The sequence below is a fragment of the Chionomys nivalis genome, chromosome 3, assembly GCF_950005125.1.
Source record: "Chionomys nivalis chromosome 3, mChiNiv1.1, whole genome shotgun sequence".
In the NCBI taxonomy this organism is placed as follows: domain Eukaryota; kingdom Metazoa; phylum Chordata; class Mammalia; order Rodentia; family Cricetidae; genus Chionomys; species Chionomys nivalis.
Genome location: NC_080088.1, coordinates 39,598,490 through 39,617,786, shown reverse-complemented (window position 1 = coordinate 39,617,786; position 19,297 = coordinate 39,598,490).

The following is a 19,297-nucleotide window of genomic DNA, read 5'->3' as shown; positions in this document are numbered from 1 at the left end:
GAGCAATCAAGAGAGGCTTACTGGGAGATTGATCTGTAGTGAATCTTGCAGGGCAAGCCTTAAAAACACCTCTTCATTCCCTATAGGACTTACAATGAGGCTCACACAGAACTGATGTCAAAAGGATAACTCCTGAGAAAGGAGGGAGGAAGTCCTAGTTTGTTGGGAAACTGTGGAGCCTGAGCTCACTGACAGAAGTCTGACTCCAGATGAATTTCTCCAAGAAGCAGGAGCTGTGAACTCTGACACACTCCGTGCTGTTAAGATCTGTGGCCCTTCCCTTCTATCTTCAAGTCAGACATTGTCAGGTGACTTGTTTGGGCCAATGAAATAGACCCTTTCTGAGGGGAAGGCCACTGAGAGTTTGAGGACTTTACTGTTGGTTGGCTGTTTTGCAAATAATCCCCTAGGGGGACTCCTCTGGCAGCCTGAGGCCCTCAGTGACAAAGAGGATTCAAAGAAACTCCCAAGATCATCCTAAGACTTTGTTATTGAATCTGACCCAGGTTCTTCCGATCTTGGTGGGCTGTGGAATTGTGACCTGACTGCCCTAGAGATAACAAACCCAGAAAGGGTCCCAGACCGGTTTCTCCAGTCTTGGACTGAAGAGAGCATTTCTACAGAAGAACAGAGCTTCAGGAGAACAGAAAGCTTCTAAGGTCCCTTCCAAATGGACACTAGACTCTGGACATTTCATTTGTTCTGTTAAAGCTGTTTTAAAGTAGAGAAAATGTAGAAAGGGGAAATCTTTTAGTTAACTTGGAATTCTAATCCAATGTCAGAATTAGAGTATCAGAGCAGACATATGGGGTTGCATATCAGATATTTATATAACGATTCATGACTAACAAAATTACAGTTATGAAGTAGCAACAAAAATAATTTTATGGTTGGAGGTCACCACAACATGAGTAACTGTATTAAAGGGTCTCAGCATTGGGAAGGTTGAGAACTACTGTCTTAGACTAACAAAACATGTTCCACCATTTGTAATTTTCTCCTTGCTACCAAGACACACTCATCATATCGGCATGTCTTTATTCTACCCTAAATTGAGTGCATTTCCTATGCCCAGTCTTTTATTTTCTTCTCCCAGTTCAGTATTGTGGCATGTAAGATAACTTCAAATTCTCTGTAACTACTTTCATATAAAATATCAATACATAACATCTTACGTAAGTACAAGGCAAAGCTACAAGTGACATTCTCAAAGAGACTTTCCTGACTAAATTATCACTCACTCATTTCAGACACATACATGTCGTGTCCCAGTGTGTGTGTGTGTTCACACTAGAATGTGGGTCATAATGGCACAGATTATTATCTGTTCTATATATTGCCAAAAGTATCTTGTACATACATACACATAGCATATTCTTTGTTACTGTCTGTTGGGTGAGTGAATGACTGTCTCCACATGCGTTTCTGTGGCTGATAACTGCCGAGTACTCCACAGGCTGGTGTTTTTGCTTTTATTATTACTGCAGAACTGAGTGAGGGGCTGTCTGTCTTCTGTTCTCTTTGGAAAGGAGCTGCTGAGGAAACAGTTGCTGCCTTTCCCCCATTTTCTGTTTAGAGAGCAAAGTCTGTCCAGTGCGCTCCACTTAACCTGCTCCAGCCTAGCCTTGCAAAGGGTGTGTCCTTATAGGTCACTTTAAATCAGTGGCTTCCTGGTTTAACCAAATCTACTTGGTACAGCTGGGAAGGCACTTAAAAGAGGTTAAATGGCAAGTTTTTGTCTATTTGCATGCAAAATTCAAGAAGTCATTGTTTTTTACTGCTGAGTAGTACTCTAATATGTATATATTCCATACTTGATGGAGGAAGGTCATTTGTCAATAAACAAACTGCCTTGGCCCATTTGATAGGCCATCCCTTAGGTGGGTGGAGTAGACAGAATAGAATGCTGGGAGGAAGAGGAAGTGAGCTCAGATGCAGGGCAGCTCCTCTGAGAGACAGACACCATGCTCTCCTCTCCAGAGCAGAAGCGATGAAGCAAGCCGCCAGGTCAGACATGCTGAATCTTTCCTGGTAAGACTGATGCTACACAGATTATTAGAGATGGGTTGATCGGGACATGAGAATTAGCCAGTAAGGGCTAGAGCTAATGAGCCAAGCAGTGTTTAAAAGAATACAGTTTGTGTGTCGTTATTTTGGGGCATAAGCTAGCCAGGCAGCCATGAGCCGGGCTGTGGGAAGAGGCCCGCAGCTCCCCACTACACATACTTTCTTCATCCATTCTTCCATTGAAGGGCATCTAGGTTGTTTCCAGGTTCTGGCTATTACAAACAATGCTGCTATGAACATAGTTGAGCATATACTTTTGTTGTATGATAGGGCATCTACTGGCTTTGTGGGAGCCTAGGCAGTTTGGATGCTCACCTTACTAGACCGGGATGGAGGTGGGTGGTCCTTGGACTTCCCACAGGGCAGGGAACCCTGATTGCTCTTTGGGCTGACGAGGGAGGGGGACTTGATTGGGGGAGGGAAATGGGAGGTGGTGGTGGGGAGGAGGCAGAAATCTTTAATAAATAAATTAATTAATTAAAAAAAGCTAAATGGCAAGTTTTATGTTATATATGTGTGTGTGTGTTTTATATATGTAAAAACATAAAATTTACCATTTGTATGTAGGTCTGTGTGTGTGTATATATATATATATATATATATATTTGGTTTTTGTTTGTTTTTCAAGGCATGGTTTCTCTGTACAACAGTGCTAGCTGTCCTAGAACTCACTCTGTAGACCAGGCAGGCCTCAAACTCACAGAGATCCGCCTGCCTCTGTCTCCTGAGTGCTGGGATTAAAGGCATGAACTACCACTGCCCAGCATGTTCTATATATTTTACCACCACTGGTGGAGGTGGGGTACTAGATTCTCAAAGCACAGTTCTGCCAGCAGCGGTCCTAGACCCTAGGAGTTGGTAGAAAGGCGCATTTCCTATGATTATGACAGTTCATTCTGCTGTGCCAGCACTGAGGGGTATTGCTGTAAGTTCAAAGTCAGTGTGGGTTACATCATGACCCTGTGTGAAAAGAGAGGAGAAAAGAGAAGAGGAGAAAAAAATGGCGGTCACTAGCTGTGTGGTGTGTTTCAAACAGGCCTGCAGCTAACTCGGGTTCCACTGAGCTTTGAGGATCTGAGCAGTGTGTGCTTTGTCTGTCGGATGAGGAACCACTGAAGAGCGTCTTCACACACCTCACAGCCTGGGAACTGTCCTGGTCAGGACTTCTGCCCTCTGGGGTGGCTGGAAAGTGCTGTAGAGATTACCTTTAAATGATGTCGGAATGTGAGCCAGACGTCTAGAGCCTGCCGCATGTCCCACGTCCTGCCAGATGTTCTCATTTGTTTTTCCAGTTCACCCTTAAATCAGCGCTGGTGCTGTGATATTGCATTACCTTCGTCAGAGTGAGGAAACAGGTGAAAGCAATCGCATCTCCTTGGATGTGGGCACACCTGTCACCCTAGGCAGCGCTGGTGTGGTCAGAGCTGGAAGTGGAAGAGTGGGGTCTCTTATGAGCAGGCACTCTAGGTAGTAGCCTCAGTCTCTGTACAGAGGGTGAGGACCTCTGAAAATCCGTCATTGTGTAAATGAAAACCACCAAGATTTTGCAGGGTCTTGTGGTCTGAAGAGCATTTGTTCAAGAAAACGGAGTGAACTGGTGTAAGAGCACCAAGACTTGCCAGCTTTAACTTGGTTCATCCCATTCTCCCGTCGGCTTCACAGTAGCTTGGAACATCAGCAGCTGCAACCGCAGTTTTAGCAGGAGCTGATGAAGGCAGAAGGGGTTAGCGGCCTCCCACCCAGATCCCAGAGATTCTCTTGCCATTTGACCTGTGTAGCGGTTTGCAGGAAACAGAGTTTGTGTTTCGGCTGATTCTGAGCTGTGCTAACAGCTCTGTCTCTGGGATGTTTATGAAAACTGCCCATGGTGCTTGTTGAGCGTAGTGCGGAGGAGATAGCTGGGTAAATGGAAACATTTAGAAGGAAAAGCTAGGAAAGTGTCCGTCCTGGCCTGACGAGCTCTGGCTGCTGCTGGGATGGAACGCAGGAAATACTCTATCAGGAAAGGCCAAGGAAGGTTCAGAGCGTCCCCCCCTCCCCTCGCCTAATTACACAGGTTCTGTGTAAGCAGAAATTGGCTTAGAGGGAATTGCCTGCCTCGGGGCAAGACATACTCTATTACCTTAGAGCCTGGCTGCAGAGGCTCCCAGGGCTTGTCAGTGGGAAACTTCGTCTGATTTTTAGCTGATCACTAAGCTAAGCAGACGTTTCTGTGGCCAAAGACATGAAGAGTACAAGATAATACTACAAATAATTGTATGCCCAAAATTATTGAAATTGAGTAAAAAAAATATTTAAAAAAAAAAATCTGACCCAAGGGTCAAGTGGTGGTGGCACACACCTTTAATCCCAGTACTTGGAAAGCAGAGGCAGGTGGATCTCTGTGAGTTCGAGGCCAGCCTGGTCTACAGAGCATGTTCCAGGACAGACTCCATAGCTACATAGAGAAAACCTGTCTCAAAAACCAAACCAAAACAACAACAACAAACCCAGAATGGAGAGCAGGGTGACTAAGTACGGCCCACCTGGACCAGGTCCATATCAAGGCATTTCCTCTCTGCTGAAGAAGAGAGCGGCCCACAGAGAAGTGTCCAGTTGATGGAGATTCCCTGTGTGGAGAAGAAACATGAAGAGGAAAGGGGCTTTGCATGCTCCCCACTCCAGTTAAAACGTCTGCCCTGTGGGCAAATGAGTGACAAGACATGCCTTACCCTGTTGTTCGCAGAGGCTACTGAGTCATGGCAGCTTCTCCTTAAATGGAGAATTTCCAGAATGAAGTAATAAGCACATCAGCAGACATCAGAGCAGAAGCTGCAGCGGCTGCAACTCAGGCCATGCTGAGTCCCACAGAATTTCCTGAGTTCTTTTGCCTATTATAAATTGAAAAAAAAGTCAAGTGTGATGGTGCATACCTGTAATCCCAGCCCTGGGAAGTAGAGCCAGGAGAATCGTAAGTTCAAAGCCAGTCTGGGCTACATAGCAAGTCCCTTTCTCAAAAACAAACAAAAGACCAGGGTGAGGTGGAGAAGGAAGGGGAGAGAGAAATGAGTGAGTTTCTGAATGAAATGTGATGGGGGAGGGGAGAACATGACACATAACGGGCATTGAGGTCTAGATCTGTTGATTGTTAGTCGTGCTTCTATGGGTAAGACTCTAACCAGTATTCCAGCTGAAAGCACCCAAGCCAGCATCCTAGACTGGTCCAGACCAGACCAGAATGGTCTCAACCGGTTCAGACAGAGCAGAAGGGTCCTCGACTGGCTCAGACCAGACCAGACCAGTTCAGACCGGCTTAGACCAGTTCAGACCAAACCAGACTGGTCTCGACTGGTTCAGACTGGTTTAGACCAGACCAGACTGGCTCAGACCAATCCTGACTGGTGTAGACAGGCTCAAACTGGTTGAGACCGGATCAAACCGGTTTAGACTGGTCCTGACCAGTTCAAACTGATTCAGGCCGGTTCAGACCAGCCCCGACCAGTTTAGACTGGCTCAAACTGGTTCAAACTGGTCCTGGCCAGCTTTGACCGGTCCAGACCGGCTCAAACCGGTTCAGACCAATACGGGCTGGTTTAGACCGGATCAAACCAGATTGGACCAGTTCCATCCAGTTTAGGCCGGTTCAGACCGGCCCTGATCGGCTTAGACCAGATCAAACCAGTTCAGACCGGCCCCGACCAGTTTAGGCCAGTTCAGACCGGTTTTAGCCCAGTTCATACTGGACCAGGCCGGTTTAGACCAGACTCGACCGGTTCAGGCCGGTTTAGAAACTCCACAGGTACCCTGCTTCTTGGTGATGACTCTCAAGTTGCTCCAGGACCACGTCAAGGGGAGATTAAGATCTTAACTCACCCTGAGCCTGGTTGCAGAAATGTGCAGAAGTGAGGCCAGAAAGGGTGAGAAGTGAGCAGAAAGAGCCTCCCCACACCTTACCATCTGATCTGCTCCTCGGCCAAGGAGAGTGCGTTCTCAATGGCCAATCTTTGGTCTTGCTCTTCTTCTAGCAGCTTCTCTAACTCACTCACTTCTTGTTTCATGCTGCAGAGCTGCTGCTGGGCTTCAGACAATCTGGAGGGTGAAAGGCAGGCAAAGGGCATCACTGGATGTAGGACACGATCTCAAATACATCGTCACAAGGCGGAAGCATTTCCTCAAGTAGGAAAACTAACATAGAAGTACAGCTACAGAACAATTACAGCGGGAAATACCTATGGGGAGATGCGAGCCCGCAGGAGCAGCTGTAATTCTAGCGTTTGTAGTACTGCGTGTGTGCACTTGTGTTACAAGCACTGTTCACTTCTTGCACAACATCTATTAGGTACTGTTGCATTCAATGTTTACATCACTCTGTGACGCTAGTCAGATACCAGGACTCACTAAGAGTATACGGTGAATTCTGCTCCACCAAAATTACAACCCAATTTCATTAAAATAGCCATACACAATGATAGGTTTCATTATGACCTTTCCATACACGTAGATAAGATCTTTTTATCATATTCACTCATCACCCTCTCATGTCTACCACCCAATTTCTTTGCACACAGTGTAGGATGGAGGGCGAATCCTGCTCCTCTACCTTGGCTGTGGCTCCTTTGTGGCCTCCGGATCCCTCTTTCTCTTTCCATTCATTTCCTAGGGCGCTCCTGGAACATCATCTACATTTGGTGGCCCCTAGAAAAAACAACAGCGGAGCAGTTGTGATGGAAGCTCTTCAGACACCTTGTGTGTGTGCAAACTGAGAGCCTTCTACTGTGTAGGGAAGCGACAGTCCCTAGCTACCACTCTGAGCACTTCCTGCAGCTCCTGCACCTGCTTCTCCAGGACAGCGCAGTGCTTGGAGAGGTCACTGGAGTGCTGGTTCTCGCGGAGACTCTGGCTGGCATCGCTGAGCTAGACGGAGAGATATTTTTCTCCTCCAGCAGCTGAGAGAACTGCAGCAGGGGAGTGGATAAGTACCACCCCAGGACCACATCACTGGAAGCAGTGCTTAGGCAACTGGCCTGAACTTGCAGAACCTGATTTGTAATGCAGAACCTATCTTAGAATCCTACCGCAGTATGCTTCTTCAAAGGGAAAAAATACCTAAATGTTTTAGCCATGAAAGGAAACTAATTCTGGAAGAATAGCAGGAAACTGGTTTATTTTTACTGGTTCCAAGGTCTATGAACTGAACAACGGTTAAACAGAACCCCCTAACAAAAATTCCTGTAGAACAGGCTATTCCAGGAATGTCAGCAGAGGGCAGAAGGTTGGGTCCATGCTTAAATTACTAATAAATAACAAGCCCTAGAACTCAGTATGGACAGAGAGCAAGTACACACTTAAAAATGTGTGTAATAGTATTACTGGGTGGACATGTTTCCAAGAGCACAGACAGAAGTCGTATATGTCTATGTGGACTTGAGAAGCGGAAGTGGGAGCCCAGATGCTCACCAAGTGGAAACAGTACAGTCCCAATGCCAACCTTTCCTCTAGGTCCCGAGGAACAGGAAATGGTCGGATCTGTCCCTGCACAAGTTCAGTGTCAGGGACAAAGCGATCTAAGCCTTTGGTTTCTAAACCAGAAAACCTTTTTACGATGAGTAAAAACATTTAGTGCTGTAGCTTCTACCAGCTGACTGGCACTGGACTCCTCTGGAACCAGAATTGGGATTCCTCACTTGTGAACTGTCATTTTAAACTTTAGTCATGATTAACACCCAGATACATTGGTAGCCATGGAGACATCCTCCTGAGTACCCACCACGGAGACGCGAGAAGGCCTGGGTCACAGGGAATGGATGGAGTTGGCTGGGAGTCTTGTGTTCTCTTGACGATTCTTTTCTAAGTGTTTGTGTAAGAAAGTTCATCAATGCTTCAGAGAAAATTTTCTAGAGACATCTGGGAAAACGCATTGGATGCACACAGATAGCACACATGATTACAATGTGCTCTGTAGCTGAACATGGCTCCAGATGACTTTGTGTGAGTTGTGACTCTGAAGATCAAGTTTCAGTTTACAAAACATTTGGACATTGTTCATTGAAAGAAGTAGAGAAAGAACCTCCTTCCTTTTTTACAAATGGAAAAAAGAAATAAGCTTACACTATTCAAAGCCATGGCACCAGCAGCTCCTAGACAAAGGCTCACAGGTATGGGTCTCAAGTGTTGAGTCCCACCTGTTTTATGATGTGGTTCAATCTGGGAAGGTGTGGATGTGGGGAGAAAGGCTGCCACCGAAGAAAAGGGTGTGAATTTTTGGGAAGCCAAACTTATTTGAGAATGGCTGGCCAAGTACAATAGGCACTCCAGGGTGAGGACTAACACCATGCTCTTCCACCACAGGAAAAGCATTCTTAGCTGGAATGAACAGCCCAGGGCACACCAAACACAAGTAAACACAAACAAAACAAATCTCCCCAGTGTTTAAAACTGTCTTCTCATTTTGTCTCTAGTAAATCTAGAAACAGAGGGCAGACCCATAAACTTGTTGGAAGCGAAGGCTCATGAACTACAAAAACAAATAGTCGATCACTAATCAGCCACTTATAACCTGTCTTGGGTGTCTATATTTCTGTCTCGGTTTCCGGGGTTAGGAGCAGGCACAGGATCCAGGGGCACGGCCCTCCCAGTGTCCATGGAGTCTCACTGGAACAACCACTGCTCATAGGAACTGCTGCTGTGGGGCTGCCACTACAGAGATGTGCAGGGCGCAGACTACTTAGGCTCCTCAGCTTCTGCCTCTACTTTACTCACAGGCCTACTGAATTCAGTCCACTAAGCCTAGACTAACACTATATCATTAGTCACGTTTAAGGTTTCTAACACATTCCTACACTGCACTGAGACACTGAGCTAAGCCAGCAGAACTGTGTAGAACACCTTAGCATTCAGCAAAGGAACGAGGGCAGACAGGATTAGAAAGAAACACGTGTGATGGCCCCTGAACTTCATCTCAAGTGAGAAGCTGGGACCTACAGGGAGTGAGACTAAGCTCACGTGACTTAAGGTTTATGTGTGTCCTCAGTTATGGCCAGACTCTCAGCAGGGTAATGACAGTCACTTGTTAACTAGTGGATGAGTGGGCTAAGGAGGTGCCTTCCTCACAGTCAGATTCTAAAGAGAACTATTATCTCGAGTGACAATGGCCTATAGCAGTATGTTCATACTGCAAACGGCTCCATAAGTTCTCAGGTAGGTGCCTGTGACTGGAAGAGGAATGGTGGACTGGTGGGGGTGTGGGACATCCTGGTTTTCTATCTTTACCGCTTGTTATACAACTCTTTGTGAACATGCAGCCTGCTATGCCAATGATCTGTTACTTTTGTGTGTTGACTGATGTAGAATATTACTTTAAGGTGTGTGACTTTTGTTTATGTTGCATTTGTTTAATTCCGTGAAGCTGTGATTCTTGGCCTGTCTAAAACACCTGATGGCCTAATAAAGAGCTGAATGGCCAATAGCAGGGCAGGAGAAAGGACGGGCGGGGCTGGCAGGCAGAGAGAACACACAGAAGGAGAAATCTGGAGGGAGCAGCAAGAGAGAATAAGGAGAAGAGGACGGCAGAGGCCAGCGCCCAGCTACGCAGCAAGACACAAAGAGTGAAAGTAAGGTGTATGGAAGTCAGACAAGGAAAAAGCCCAGAGGCAAAGGTAGTCAGAATCATTTCAGTTAAAGAAAAGCTGGATAGAAATAAGATAAGGTTGGGCTTTTATAAGTAATAATAAGCCTCCGTGTGTGTATTTATTTGGGAGCTGGGTGGTGGGCCCCCAAAAGAGCTAAGCACAAAAAGAGTAAAGCACAACCAATTACATTTTACTTCAATAAAACATTTAAAATTTTCAGCTGTTATCATCTACCAAAATAATTTCATCATCTACAAATAGCTGTTTCAGTTTAAAATGCTGTCATAGGAGGAGAAGCCTCGACAGAGCCACAGACTAGCATTTAGAGAGGAACAAGAACTGAGGTGTGACCGGAAGGTCACAGCCACAGAGCTACAAAGGTCAGAACCTCTGTAATAGATCAGTGAGAGGAGACCCCTCCCCACCAAACAAAACTAAGCCATTTAGTTCATCAATTCATTTGGATCCAAAGCCAATGGAGTCTCTGACATTCTAGTGATGGTTGGATTTATCATCTAATGAGTCCCTTCTAGGTGTGGTAAACACACTAGTCACACACATGACCACTGACTTCAGAAAGACTGCAGCCTTGAGCAAGTGGGCTTTTCTCCTCATCTGGGAAAACCATCTCCCAATTTTTATGATTTTGAATCACAATGTTATTATTGTGTGGGTGTGTGTGCATGCGTGTGTGTTTATGTGTAATACACATGCCTGAATGAAGGCATGTTCATTCTACAGCACACACGTAGAGAACAGAGAAGAACGCTCAGGAGCTGATTTCATCTTTCCACTGTGGGATCCAGAGGTCAAACTGGAGTCATCAGGATTGCAAGGTGAGCACTTTCACCCGTAAGCAGCCTCAATGCCCGGGTGACTTCCTGTGACAATATGCACACACCCACCGCACACTGTGCAGACATTTGCGGGCATTCACAACTCTTCTCACAGACCCCTGGACTCACCAACCACTAATCTTATGAATGACCTCTAATTTTGGCAGACACTACCTATCTAGGTTTCTCTGAAGAGGGCAGGACTGGGAGGAGCCACTGAGAACACTTGGACCAGTCAGAGAGCAGCAGGAAGACAGTGACTCGTGGAGATGCGTGAGGAGATGCTGACACATTACTAACACGTGATAAGATGGGGTGAAGTTTCTGCATGGGTTTCCCCAAGTCACTCTAAAGGACTGGCCAAGGGTGAGGGGAATGCGGTGCGTGTCCTCTGCTCTGGAATAAACACTCGCTCTTATAACTTCTGTTCCTAAGTTCTGCAGGAGCTGGTGCCTGTGCTGAATCTTACCTCCAGGAGGAGAAAAAAAGGAACTGAATTTCAGTCTAGCACAAAACATGTACCTTGCTGTTCAGCTGCTGAATTCTTAATTCCTTCTGGTGAATTTCCTTTAAGCTGCCATTGAGCTGGGCCCTGAGAAGTTCTGTCTCATAAACTAGGTTTTGTGAGCCATCAATGGAGACTGATGTTTCTGGGGATGCCTGCCAGGAAACAAACATCCCAGACATTGTTTCCTGAGACGGTTCATACTTAACTCCTCCCCCTAGAAGAAATCATGTCCGCCCCAGAAGTCAGGAGGAGGCTTGCCTTATACTTGCAGATGGGCAGTTAGTTATAGGAGGACGATGCTTTTTTTGGATCGTGGAACCCTGAGTAGCAAACTCTATTCCCCTCCTTCTCGTGCCCCTGCTGTAGGAGGGGCTAAACCTAGGGCCTTATCCACACTGCATGGGTGCTCTTCTCCTGAGCCACATCCCCAGGGCAGACAAGGAACAGCAATGTTCCTGAAAGGTAAGGCTAAACAGGGCACTGGGAGGTAACAAGTGCCCTCAAGGGCTGTGGTTCAGAACTTGAAAAACTCCCCTCAGGATGAACATTTCTGATAATGTAATACAGGGGGCAGGGGGAGTCGAGGCCACAGTGGCCCAGCAGCACCAGTGTAATCTGCACACACGACCCCAAAACCTGGCGGTCCTTGCTCTCTACATAGATACCCGAGTGTGGCTCCGAACAGAAAGGCGAAGAGGACACGTGGAGCAACGCCACACCCCTCTAAAGACAGCTTTAGTCCCTCTGCATCCCGACTAGATGCTGCTCTGTAAACCTTGCCAGCCTCCTTACAGGTACCAGGGTGGGCCAGGCAACTCAGCTCATAGCTCTTAAAACATAAATGCACCATTATTCACTTACAGAAACAGAGAATATTCTTTATTAGTTAAGCAATAAAGGGATTTCAGAGCAGGGAAAAACCTTAGAGATCACAGTTTTAATGTTCTAACCAATAATCAAACTCATCCACAAAGTATATGTTTCTCCTCTCTGTCTCACTCCAGGTCTCATTTCTTCCTGTCGGCCCTTTGAGAGTCTCACTGGGAGTCTGGGTAACAATTGCCAGCTCAGGCCCACATTTCCGTATGCCTTTGCTCTCCCAGTGTGGCCTTCGGTCCAAGCAAACCACAGGTTCGGAGGGAAGGGCAGAGCTTCTGATGTATCATCTCCCCACTGCAGATGTTCTGGTCTGGTCTGAGCCAGTCGAGGACCCTTCTGCTCTGTCTGAACCGGTCGAGCCCATTCTGGTCTGGTCTGGACCAGTCTAGGATGCTGGCTTGGTTACTTCCAGCTGGGACACTGGTTAGAGTCTTACCCATGGAAGCATGACTAACAATCAACAGACCTAGACCTCAATGCCCGTTATGTGTCATGTTCTCCCCTCCCCCATCACATTTCATTCAGAAACTCACTCATTTCTCTCTCCCCTTCCTTCTCCACCCCACCCTGGTCTTTTGTTTGTTTTTGAGAAAGGGTCTTGCTATGTAGCCCAGACTGGCTTTGAACTTACGATTCTCCTGGCTCTACTTCCCAGGGCTGGGATTACAGGTATGCACCAACACACTCGACATTTTTTTTTCAATTTATAATAGGCAAAAGAACTCAGGAAATTCTCTTAGCATGGGCTGAGCTGCAGCCGCTGCAGCTACTGCTCTGATGTCTGCTGATGTGCTTATTACTTCATTCTGGAAAATCTCCATTTAAGGAGAAACTGCCATGACTCAGTAGCCTCTGCGAACAACAGAGTAAGGCATGTCTCGTCACTCATTTGCCTACAGGGCAGACGTTTTTAACTGGAGTGGGGAGCATGCAAAGCCCCTTTCCTCTTCATGTTTCTTCTCCACACAGGGAATCTCCATCAACTGGACACTTCTCTGTGGGCCGCTCTCTTCTTCAGCAGAGAGGAAATGCCTTGATATGGACCTGGTCCAGGTGGGCCATACTTAGTCGCCCTGCTCTCCATTCTGGGTTTGTTGTTGTTTTGGTTTGGTTTTTGAGACAGGTTTTCTCTATGTAGCTATGGAGTCTGTCCTGGAACATGCTCTGTAGACCAGGCTGGCCTTGAACTCACAGAGATCCACCTGCCTCTGCTTCCCAAGTGCTGGGATTAAAGGCGTGCGCCACCACCACTTGACCCTTGGGTCAGATTTTTTTAAAAAAATATTTTTTACTCAATTTCAGTAATTTTGGGCATACAATTATTTGTAGTATTATCTTGTACTCTTCATGTCTTTGGCCACAGAAACGTCTGCTTAGCTTAGTGATCAGCTAAATATCAGATGAAGTCTCCCACTGACAAGCCCTGGGAGCCTCTGCAGCCAGGCTCTAAGGTAATAGAGTATGTCTTGCCCCGAGGCAGGCAATTCCCTCTAAGCCAATTCCTGCTTACACAGAACCTAAATAAAGATAAAATAGATGTAAATATTTAACTGTAATTCTTGCTTGATAACTGTTTTGTTATATGTAATTTTACTATGTTAATGTTAAAGCCTTCTTTTTTTATTAAACAGAAAAAGGGGAAATGATGGAGGAAGGTTATTGGTTAATTAATAAAGAAACTGCTTGGTCTGATAGGTTAGAACATAGGTGGGTGGAGTAAACAGAACAGAATGCTGGGAGGAAGAGGAAGTGAGCTCAGATGCCAAGCCTCTGCTCTGCAGGGCAGATGCGATGAAGCTCCGACCCAGGATGGACGTAGGCTAGAATCTTCCTGGTAAGCACACCTCGTGGTGCTACACACATTAATAGAAATGGGCCAAGCAGTGTTTATATGAATACAGTTTGTGTGTCGTTATCTTATTGCCTTATCACAGTTTATTATAAGAAATCCTGAGGTTTCTATCTCTTTTGATCTCAGTTGTATCTCCAGGTCCCAGAATAGTATATAGGGGGTACTGAATGTCCCTTGAAGCAATATTATGTGTGACTATCTTTAATTTAAATGTAATATAATAAACTTCAAAACACTGGCTTATACAAGGTGTTTTGGGGAGAGACAGAGCCAGAATAAGAGGTGAATTTTATCTCTTTGTATACATACCTACATTTAGCCTTAGATTTTTCAGTTTTAAGGTCTCTCCTTGCAGAAATTATAAAGTTATCTAGCAGGCATGGCCCCACCTTCTCTTGGTTGGGTCCAGACTGGTCATTCCCAGAGAACTGCAGTGAGTACACGGGGAGTGGAATGGGGACATGTGGAGAGGTTAGAGCTGAGCTGAGCTTCTTAAAAGCCCCTTCAGACATCACTGAAGGATGGGAATGGTTTAAAATGCAACTCAACTGCAGCACACTGACTCTGAGAGAGTGACTGGGATGGCAAACGGTAATTTAGGAATTATCCAAGTGTGTGACACCTGACTTTAATCCCAACAAGCCTTTAACCCCAGCACTTGGGAGACAGGCAGGCAGATCTCTGAGTTTGAAACCAGGTTGGTTTATAAATGGAATTCCAGGACAGTCTGTTGAGTGAGTCAGTCTGTGTGTCCATTGTCTCTCTCAAAAGCAAATAATTAGAAGTTGCCACCAAATGGGAGTGAAGACCAGTGGGGGTAGGCTTCAGCACCATGTGTGGATGGACTGAGATATTTGACAAAGGTGATATGAATGGATAGGCAAGGAACATGTTGCCTATATAATCTGGTGTGTCATTTTATGCAAAGACATTTGAATATTATTCTGAAACCAAAGAGGTTTGTTCACTCAGGTGTCTCTCGGAGAGTGAGCATTTTGGGTTCATAAGATGGCTGCATAGGGAAAGTTCTTGCTATACAAATGTGATGATCCAAGTTTGATCCCTGGAACATATATGAAGGCAAAAGGAAAGAAACAAAAGTTGTCCTCTGACCTCCACTTGTACTGTGGAAGTCATATACACACATCATACACAATGATAATCATTATTTTAAAAAAGAATGACATTTTCCCTAATCCCAAGTATAATGAGGAAAATTTGAGGGCAAAAAAAAGCGTCCTATCCTGCAGCACACTTGTAATATTGGGGAAGGAGGGCTGAGGAGGGAAGGGTAAAGTGCAGGGGTGGAGATGTGTGTGGAGGAGAAAGAATGGAGGCAGAAAAACTATGTGGAAAGGGGTATGGGCATGGAGATGTTAGGAAGCAGTCAGGAGACAGCTAACCACACTAAGATGTATGGGAAGCCTGATGGAACCACTACTTTGTAAGCTGATTTTTAAATATATTGTTTTTCTAAAGTGCGGTTTGAACAGAGATACTTTGTGTGGTGGACAATGCTGTTCACATACCCATGGGTTCTCCAACAAATCCCAGTGCTAGGTCTGAGATAGCTCCCTGCTCAACATGGGTGCTGGAAATCATGTGTGCTTAAAGAACTGGAAGTGCTCTTAACAGCTGAGCCGTTCTCTAGCCCAAAGACACCATGATCTCATCTTTCAGCAAGTTCATTGACCAGATGGCAGAAGTTCTCAAAGCATTTGGAGATATGGAATATTAACTAATCTTGTTTTATCACAGTGGAAGAAGCTCTATTAGCCAAGGAGGGCCCAGAAACCCAGAAAATCCAAGCTACCGCAGTTGTGCTTGGTTGTCCACCAGAACTCGATAGTGAAACCATATTGTAGAACATACACACTTTCATCACAGGACAGAGAAATCAAACTGGGTCTGAACTGGAAAGCAGCTAAAGTCTGCCTACAGCTACTGGGGAGAAAAGTTATTGGTCGCAGCCTACAGTGGATGCTGCATGTTCCTGCTATCACAAATCTGACCTAAAACTGTGCAGCAGCAACAGTGAACCAAATAATAAAACCCCTTTGCTTTTGGAGCTGAAGAACTGGAATGTGAACCTAATGCTTATTTATGTTCCTTGGATAGTTTTCTTTGTATTAAATAAAAAGCTCAACCTTAATGTCTGCATAATTTTCACTTCAAGGCAGGTTCTCTGAACTTTCAGGGCTTACTGATCAACAGGGAAAGGCCTTCACAGTAAGAGAATCTGACAAACGTGTTAACTTGTTTCCCTGCTTCTCACTTGGAAATTAGAAGAATGGCTGTCTGCGTTACCTGATTTAAACGTAGAATGGTTTTTTCAGGCACATTTAAAGCCAAATTTGTTGACAAATCTTGTTTCCATTTAACTGATGTTTATTAAGTGTTGCAGGGGCTATAAATGGCAACCAATGTGGTGTCTGCCTTTGAGCTCACATCTAGCAGGAAGGTTAATTCCTAAGTGTAAGCATTCTACAAAGCATGGGGAGAGTTCTGGAGTGTGCCAGTGGAGGTTGGGGGAAGAACACTCGCCAAAGCCTGGGAAAGGGAAAAGGTGAGCATTGGACTGAGCCTGGAAGGATGCATAAAAAAGCACTACATGGTGATGCTGGTGGGGAAGAGAGCGTGGCAGAGAACACAGCACAGTGCGTGACAGTGCAGAGACGCAAACTGGATTATAGTTTAGAATACTGTATTTTACTTAAATGTATAAACATTGTCTTTTAGTAGGCTTTCTATTATTTGACTTGACTTTTAAAATCTGAAACCTGAAAGGTATCTAGTAGCCAATCTGTACACACCCCATGGGTGGCATAAAGGTTAGTGTTGATCAGTGAACCAGAGAGAAAGAAGTATAGAAGCAGAGATTAAGGATTTACAAACTGGCTGGGGCTAGAAATTCTATTCTAGAAGCTAAGTAACATTGGACCACACACTCCTTTCACAGCCAGCTGTCCCAGCTGGTTCTAAATTACTTCGTCATTGTCAATCTGCCATGCAGGAGCACAATTTTTTTCTTTAAGGGGTCACCCAGCAACTGTTTGCTGATGAGAGGGCTGAACTCCATACCTGGTGTCAGATGTTCCTGTCTCTGGGCTGGTGCCTCATGGCCACAGCCTGCTGTAGCAAGGGACTGTGATCAGGGATAGGGAGCCATCACTTGAAGTAAGGGAGGCAAAACTGAAGACAAATGCTCTCTCTTCTTTTGAAGAGAACCTATCCCAGTTACTACTTCAAAAACAAAAAGAATTCTTGTTGATTTCATTTTAATCAGTGTCATAGTTAATTTTCTATTGCTGTGAAGAGAAATGAAGACCAAGGCAACTTGCAGAACAACTTTACTGCGGCTCACTTAGTTTCAGAGGGCTAGAATCCATGACCATCATAGCGGGGGCATGGTAGCAGGCAAGCAGACACGGAACACTAGCTAAGAGCTGACATCTTTCTCCAGAAGTAGGAGGTAAATGGGAATACCAGGAGTCTTTTGTTTAATACTGTTTTTCATGTTTTTGCATAATAACAAGTTTTATAAGAAACAGTTTACTTGAGGTTTGAGAAATTTTGCTAACCTAACTTTTCTAACCAAATATTTCAAGTTTGGAAAAGTCAAAATATTACAATAGTTACAAACATCACTGACCTGAGACTTGCAGGAGTACCTCACAGGGTTTGTGTGCTGATTACTTTATAAATGCAGAATGACCATGTATGACACATGGTAGGGACTTTAAAAAGTGGTTCCCATCATGTGATCACTGGAATCTGTCCTACTACACTCCAGAAGTGATCCACCAGAACAGAAACTCACTCCAGCCGGGCGGTGGTGGCGCACGCCTTTAATCCCAGCAGTCGGGAGGCAGAGGCAGGTGGATCTTTGTGAGTTCGAGGCCAGCCTGGTCTACAAGAGCTAGTTCCAGGACAGGAACCAAAAGCTACGGAGAAACCCTGTCTCAAAAATCCAAAAAGAGAAAAAAGAAAAAAAAAAAAAAAGAAAGAAACTCACTCCATGGAGCCTCCCACTTCCCTTGTAGCACCATCTGTACTCAACTGGGCACCTCGGCCACCCTGCTGGTTCTCACTTATCAAACACTTACCTTGTGTGGGCTGCATTCTCACTTTGTGGCAAACTTCTCAAAGATGACCTTTATCCCCCAAACCTTGCAAAGATCACAAATCACTACCTGCTGACTCAGGCTGAGTCAGCCCGAGAGCAAATGCAGCTGTGTCTTTTGCTGCAGGAAGTCAGTTTCAGACAGATGTGCACTGCACTGCTTCCCTGCTCTGGGCTTCTCAAGGGGATCTGCAGTTTATACAGCTTGTGAGAAAGATCTGTCAACTATGCACAATTTTATGACTCACTCATAAAGTAAGGATGGAGCCAAAGCAAGTCTACATTTTCTTAAAAGACCTGAGCAGTCCGAGCCTGACTTACTGAGTAGAGGGAGAACAAAGTCTCAGGCTTTGTGTTCGTGCTCTCGGGACACTAGTGGCCCCTTTTCTGGAGAGCCCGGCTTGCTGTGATCTGCAGCAGACATTCCCGTGTGCCTCCTTTCTGCATTTCTCAGAACCAGGGGCCACAGAGCTCATCCCAGTAACCCAGTCTTCATTTTCAGCACAGAGGCGGAACGAATAATGTGCATTTAAAAAAAAAATCTTCCCCATTACCACTGTGTTGCGATTCCAATACCACAGTGAGGAACACTGGGCTGGCAGGTGACATCTGGAGCAAAGGGAGGCTCCTTATCCTGGAATGAGAGTGGTCACCACATAGCTTTCCTAGAGAAACCTGCCTCGTGACTTCTAACTTTTGTTAATGTTTTTCTCAAATGAAGTATTAGACAAGATGTTGAGAAAGCAAAGCCTGAAATTGTCACGATTTAAAAAGAAACAGAAGTACAGCAGGAAAATGTCATTCCTTAAGGCCCAGAGATGTTACTATTGTTTTCACTTCTCCTTATGCAGCTATGAATTCCAGGTTAAGAAAAACCCCAAAATCCACTAGGTGAAGGCCCTGCCAGCAACACGGTGGCATTCAGTACTGAATCAGGTAATCATGTCAGTAGTGATCCACATTGATGTGACCGGACACATTCACAAGTGTTGGCATAGGAGGAGCTTGTTTGAAACCCAGAGTGTCTTGAATTCTGCAGCCCTTGAGAAGAAGCTAATAGATGTACTTATTATAAATACCACTGATTTTCTTCATGTATGTTTATGTCAGGAAAGAAACTAAAATGAAAAACTGTAATCTACACCCCAAAATATAGTACTCAAATGTTTCCTTGCATGCCCAGAATAATGTCCACCAAGTACATCAGAGAAGGAAAGTTATGAGTTCTGAAAAACTATCTGCACAGTCCAAGCTTCAATTCTCAATAAAAATCTGTATGTGCAGGCAAATTTGCATAATTCTAAACTATATCAGATCTTGGTAACTTGACAATTAATAGTTTTGTAGAAAACTAAATGAGAAGGCTTTTGAAAAAGCTAGAACCTATGCTCAAATCTGCTCAAATCTACTCAAATCATGTGTAAA